Source organism: Micropterus dolomieu, linkage group LG19 (assembly GCF_021292245.1).
Source record: "Micropterus dolomieu isolate WLL.071019.BEF.003 ecotype Adirondacks linkage group LG19, ASM2129224v1, whole genome shotgun sequence".
In the NCBI taxonomy this organism is placed as follows: Eukaryota; Metazoa; Chordata; class Actinopteri; order Centrarchiformes; family Centrarchidae; genus Micropterus; species Micropterus dolomieu.
In genome coordinates, this window is record NC_060168.1 from 24504299 (window position 1) to 24511206 (window position 6908).

Below are 6908 nucleotides of genomic sequence, written 5' to 3' on the forward strand. Positions count from 1 at the left end.
TACCAAATTGAGAAAAGTCCCATCTTAGACTCTTCCTATCTTAAGACTTGAGAGGAACTTTCTGTAATACGGCCCCTGAACTCCAACATACTAACACATGGGTCAAAATTAAAACCCAGGAAGTGCCAAAAATAAGCCTTAAAACTATTAAATTTAATTTACAAAGTATTCAATTTCATTTACCAAGGTCATAAATTTTTTCTATCGTTTCGTAGGATTAAATTAATGCCGTAACTGTTAAGTTTTCACTGGAGGATTCAGAGGCGAACACGAGATGTAAAACACACGATCTGGTTTATTAAACACAGTGCAGGAGAGGGAATGAATGATTTGGGAGAGCAAGGTTTTCCAGGCAGAGTGGGGCTAGGTAATGGCGTTCTTAGTTCTGTATGGGGCAGCGTGGCTTGGCAGGCAGGCAGGCAGGCAGGCAGCGTCTCGGGCCTGAGGGTGACAAAGAAACAGGACATTAGGCAGAGTTCACAAAAACAACACTCAAAAATTCAGAGAGGCAAAGGTTTGGCCAGAGCAATTGTACCGTGGGAGCTGAACCAGGGTATTTGACTGCAGGTGGTGATTATTGGATGAGCCGCAGGTGTGAGACTCTGCCGGTGGAGAGGAGCCAGGATTGGACACGCCCATGAACACACATACACACACACACACACAGCACAGACAAACGAGACAGACATGAACAGCAGGGGAGGGAGGCACAGGGAGAACACTAGGAAATAGGAGGAGCGAGGCCTCATCATAACAGTAACATCATAAATAAATGCTTTATGTGTGTACTTATAATTTACTCCGTTTAGTGTGACTTGGATGTTATGCGCAGTACAGGTAACGTTCCTGTTTACATCAGTGTTTCGCTTTATGCTCTGGACTGTGGTGTGCTCGCGGTGCACAAGCTCTGACATTCAAGCTCTAGTGCTTATCAATCAGTTGTCAGGAAAGAAAACAAAATGTCTCTGACGTGCTACTAACAAGCTAACGCTAGCTCGTCGCCTGAGAATGGGCAAGTGTCTGAAATTCAAAAAGTCAGAGACATGGACAAGTTGGCAGACGAGGTTGAGGGCCGTGGCGCTGAGGTTAGCGCAACAAGCAGACACACCTAGGGTTACTACCCGTCCCAGTTATCTTAAATGCATCATCACATGCAAATCATTCCACCCAAATTCTGTGACGACTCGTCCTATTCTACCCCTGATTGGGTAATTCTCGCTGCCATCGTTGGTTTGATTGGTTTGTTTGTTTAATACCATCAGATTCAAGGCCAATCAGAGTCAGAGGAGGGCAGGCCTTTTGGCAGAGAGTCGATACAACGAGACTATGGCGGAGGCAGCTCCAAAGACCACCCCGCGTCCACACAGAGGTACAGACAGTAAAGGTAATGTTGCTATAGACTGAATGAATAATGATACAGATATTTACAGTAGTGTAAATGATAATAATCGTGATGTTAATGATTATAATTACAACAACAACAATAGGACTAGTAACAATAATTGTAGCAGAGGGTGTCGAGCAGGAACACAGGGGCAGCAGGTGACCCGCAACCACAGATCCAGACTCCACAGCTCCAGAGCCAGAAACACCTGCAGGAAGTGATAGGAGGAGAGAGGAGAGGGACGAGAAAGCACAAGACTATGGGAAAGGAAAGAAGTCGACATGCATTAATGGGATGAGGTTACATACAGAGTGAGAGAAAGAAGAGGATAGAGGAGCTCAGTGCATCATGGGAAATCCCCCGGCAGTCTAGGCCTATAGCAGCATAACTAATGGATGGTTCAGGACTCACCTGAGCCTAATGATTTGAGATGACACTGAAATAATAACAAATTTCTTCCTAAGTGAAACCTCCACTTTGACAAAACAGACTAAGTTACCTGACACAACATTTCAATTTGTAAAACATAAGATACATTCTAATATGACATTGAATTGAATATTGTTCTCAACAATTGTTAAGAAGACTTAACACAGTAACTTGTTAAAGTGATTCCAAAATATAGCAAAATCACATTATTACCTTTTAATGACAAATAGGTGGCACTCCAAGTAATCTTAGACCAATCCATTACTGCACAGTGATACATTCCCTCATCTTCTTGAATTGTCCTGAAAATGGTCAGATTGCTAATATTCTCATAAACTTTTACTTCCAATCCTGAGGCAGAAAACTCTTGTCCGTACACAGGGTTTGTATTTTTCCGCAGTGTCACAATTAATTTCAGGCACTCTGCTTGTACCAGTCGTGATCTCTACGGTTCAGCTCATTACCAGGCAAAACACATGTGAAGGTCGCAGGTTCACCAAGTTGAACTGTGGTCTCTGGAGTCAGTGTATCTAGATTAAATGAAAATACATGGAACAGTAAATGATAAATAGTGTAGTAACTATGTAATGCAGATACAGATAAATAACTGAAAATATTTGGTCATTATTATATATCACTTACATCCCTGATGAAGCAGGAGCAGTGTAACCCATAACAGGGTCATCTTGACACTGTCTCACACTGTGACTTGTTGGTTATTTAGTAAGTGAAGGTTGTGACATGGTGTTGATAGGTCAAAAAGTCAAATGCTTCTGATTGGTTATCACAGTATACATTCGAAGTGCATTTCCTGTCACACTGCTTTTGTCCTCACTTTCATCTGTTCACTAAGCCATTTGATTCATAGAAATAAACGTTTTTCTGAATTAAGGACTTTTATGCTGGTTTCAACATAAAGTGCTTTTCATGTTTGGATCGTCTAATCTGTGTTCACTCAGTCTTTTGATTCTGAATTTGTTCTTTCTTGATTTAGTGTTGGTATAATGTAGGTTAGTATTCTCTATTGGGCACTTACTAACAGCCCCATCATGGTTACTATTACTGCATGTGTTATTTAGTGCTTCTGTTTTTCTAACTGACTGCTGTTAAAGGTTCAGTGGTGTGTAAAGACCTTACATAATGAACCATTATGTTTTTATTACCTTAGAATGAGACATTTATATCTACATAACCGCGGGCACCCCCTGCTGTGGAGGTCGCTGTATTTTGTCGTCATGTTTCTACCGTAGCCGCCAACGAACAAACAGCGCTACAGAGCGTGTTTCGTCATCACAGCGTTCTTCTTCTGCTTGAGTAATTCCGGTAGTGTAGACGCCCATCACGACATTGAATACGTCACTACATTGAATACGTACAAAGAAGAAGAGGAGGGACTAATAATAATTGTAATATAAAGTCTCCAAGTAGTCTTCTGGTTTATTAGAAGTAAGAAGAGAAGTGACATTTGGACAACTGAAGGAGCACACGCGTGTTATTTAGCACGAAAGCAGACAGCTGATGGCAGAAATCACGGATTTTGTGGATTTTCCCAGATGGAAGGCTATAACGTTATTGTGGGACAGATGTAATTAACTTTGTTTGTCAGACTTTAGCGATGTAAATGAAAACTATTGGTTGATAGCTTTAGCTAGAAGCTGACCATAATCACAGAGAGCCAAGTTTCCCCTGTCAGTGGTGTGAAATATGGATTAATTTCATGGCACCTACTTATTTTTCAGCCTGTGGTTTGGCTTTGCCGGTTACTTAGCGAGACAATCAGCTGATCAGTAACGTTAATTGGCAATAAAAAAAAAGCTTAGAGCATGGAAGCAGCCAGTTAAACTTTTACTGACTGGTTGAAAAACATTTATTGCTAGTTGGATTGGTTTATTCTCCAGCGCTGTGCTTTAGCTTGTGGTGTTTGGTTAGTTGTTACTCTCTCTCTCTCCAGCGCTCTGTTTTTGGCTTTGTGTGTTATGTTCGTGGGAATCAGCTGATCGCTAATTGGCAATAAAACGGCAGCTTCCAGCATCGAAGCTCAGATCAGCCAGCTAAACTTTGAAAAAATATGTAGTCGGATTGTAATTTCATGTAGTTCTTCTCCAGCGCTCTGTTATGGCTTTGTTACGTGGGCAGAAATGCGCCATTACCTTCCTGAGACAAACAGCTTATGAATATTATTCGTAATGAAACAGTAACAGCAGGGAAGCTCAGATCAGCTGCTAAACTTCACATTTTATAGTAATGGTGATATATATCAAGACCGTGTGCCTATCAAGTGACTAATAATAAATACTTTCTGAATTTGCCTTAAAAAATGTTATTGGATATTGGGTCTCACTGTGCACACAAATATGTAATTTGTACTTCCACATGCTAAATGCTAAAAACGTTGCACCTTTTTACCACAAGCTGAAATTATGGCTGTCAGTGCTACTTTGTGTTTCTGGGGGGGGTGCAATTCGCAACCCTCACCACTAGATGTCACTAGAACTTACACACTGAAGTGTAGATCATTACATCCTGTAAATCAGATTTCTTTTATTGGTATCCTCTTCTGCATCCCTATGTAGCAGATATGCTAAGATGGACGAGCATATATGATTCTTACTGGCATATGCCACAATTGTTTATGTATACTGTGGCTGTATATCACTTAGAAACTGATTATACAACTTCAATATATGATATGTTCTACCTTATTATCCCCCGTTATCCCTTAATCACAAATGGCACGTCACAGCAGCCACAGCTATGCTAGTAGCTATTGAGGCTGTACTTGTAATTGCTAATGTAAGTTAGCATTCTAACATTTGCTTATTGGCACTAAACACAAAGAACAGCTGATGGGACTGTCAGTTTTGCAGATATTTGGTCATAAACCAAAGTATTGGACAATTTTTGACAATATTATGGTGCTAAATGGAAATTCAGGGATTAATAAAAATTGAACAAGTTATTGCAATTTATCCTGAGGGGGAAATGCTTTCTAAAATCTACGATCATCTCCATTGTTTTGTGAGCGTTGAGTTGGAAACCGGGCTGAAATCCACAAACAGGATCCTTGCGTAAGTTCCTGGGGAGTTCAGGTGCTGGAGGATGACGTGAAGGGCCATGTGTACTGCGTCATCAACAGATCTGTTGGCTCTGTAGGCAAACTGCAGGGGATCCAGGAGTGGGTCATTGACGGATATTAGGTGGGACAATACAAGGTGCTCAAATGACTTCATAACTACAGATGTCAGGGAGACGGGTCTGTAGTCATTTAGTCCAGTGGTCCTTGGTTTTCTGGGGACAGGGATGATGGTGGAAGCTTTGAAGCAGGCTGACACATGGTGCAGTGGTTCATGGTGGATGGGGAGACAGAGTCCGGCCAATCTGCTTTGCAATGTTTCTGCCTCCTGAGCAGTCTGTTGACATCCCTCTCCAGGATGGTAAGAGAGGGGTAGGATGTGGGGGGTGATGAATGGTGTCAGGTCTGTCCCATTGTCTTTCAAAGCGACAGTAAAACTGGTTCAACTTGTTGGCAAGGCGTGAGTCGTTCATGGAGTGGGGTGATTTAGGTTTGTTGCTGGTAATCTGTCTGAAGCCTCTCCAGACAGAAGCAGAGTCATTTTTTGAGAACTGGTATTTAGCATCTCACACCGCCTTGCTAAACCTGTACTTTGACTCTTTAAACCTGGCCCGGTCGCCACTCCTAAACGCCTCTTCCTTTACCAACCTGAGCTGTCTGAGTTTGGCTGTGAACCAGGGTTTGTCATTGTTATAACTCACCCTGGTGCATGTTGGTATACAGCTGTCCTTACAGAAGCTGATGTAGGACATCACAGCCTCTGTATATTCATCCAGACTTTTGGTAGCAGTTCTGAAAACATCCCAGTCAGTGCAGTCTAAATTTCATGGCAATCCATGTAGGAGCTGGAAATGGAGATATTTCACTCAAACCACAAATGTCAATCTCACTGTGGTGCTAGATAAGAGTTAAAGGCAGGGTAGGCAAGTTGCTTCTGAAACACTTTATGTCATATTTGTTGAAACTGTCTTTATACACCAATGCATATTAAAAAGTTAGGTGCTCTGAAAAAGAGAGTATAAAAATCTGTAGTCTGTAGTCCTCTCAGGGCTGCAGTAAACACAGCCACTAGTTTCATTCGGACCGAATGCACTGATTGGCTGGGTGACTGTCACTCTCCCTCGCTGCCATGGCTACCAGCCGTGCTGCTACCAGAGCTGCGTGCACCCAGTCAGCTCTCGACGAGCGAAGCGGTCAGACTGGAGGTAATATCTGCGTGGCTTTTCAACGATAGTGACAACTGAGGAACACCAAGGGGCTGAAAAGTTACACCGTGGTGCCTTTATTTCTGCTGGACAGGTAATCTGGCTTTTATCATTTTGATGGTAATTTGTTACTTTCATCGCTAGCAAACGTAGCTACCTACGCATAAAGCTAACGGTAGCTACCTACTTAGCATACAGCTAACTGTTGCTACGAGTGCAGGCTGGTGTAGGAGCCAGAGTAGAGACGATGAATTATATCTAGCTGTAGGTGAGCTGGTAAGCTAATATTAGTTAAGACAATGTAGGTGTAGACAGCGCCGGTTTAGTTATTCACCATCTAGGTTTATTATACAATGTTTACACCTGTCTTTACACCTTGTATCTAATCTGTTTGTGTAATTATCTTGTGTCTGCAGTTGATGTTTGACTGGATGTTACTCTTTTACAAATTCTGTAGCTGTGTGTTTGTAGTTATGAGAAAGACATTTCAACGTAAATGTACATAAACAATGATGGCTAAAGGTCCCCAAGTATCTGTGTTTCTGGTATATAAGCTACCTCTTGTGCATTTTACTCAATACATTTATAAGTGATGAGTCAAAAAATATTAAAAGTATCAGGAATACAGATAGATGGTGCTGATTTATTGATTGCGTTTTATGTGGAAATAGTTTACTAATTACTCTATAAGAGAAGAATGTCAGGTGTTAGAAACTTTTTACTAAGCTGATCCTCCTTTCTGTATTATCAGGTACAGCAAGGTGTACAACAAAAAGTCCAGGAAGTGGAGCTTGTACTAATTGAAGTGGGAGAAGGA

General features: G+C 41.6%; 1 long non-coding RNA gene and 1 pseudogene across 1 annotated transcript; both read right to left on the reverse strand.

Annotated features, from left to right (window-relative positions):
* LOC123957101 overlaps positions 1-2498 on the reverse strand; it is an 8649-nt pseudogene extending 6151 nt beyond the window's left edge.
* On the reverse strand, positions 278-619 carry LOC123957103. Its single transcript, XR_006821727.1, has 2 exons — positions 536-619; positions 278-441 (listed from the first exon to the last, which is right to left on the reverse strand). It is a non-coding gene; the product is annotated as an uncharacterized LOC123957103 (long non-coding RNA).
* Positions 2499-6908: the final 4410 nt, after the last annotated feature.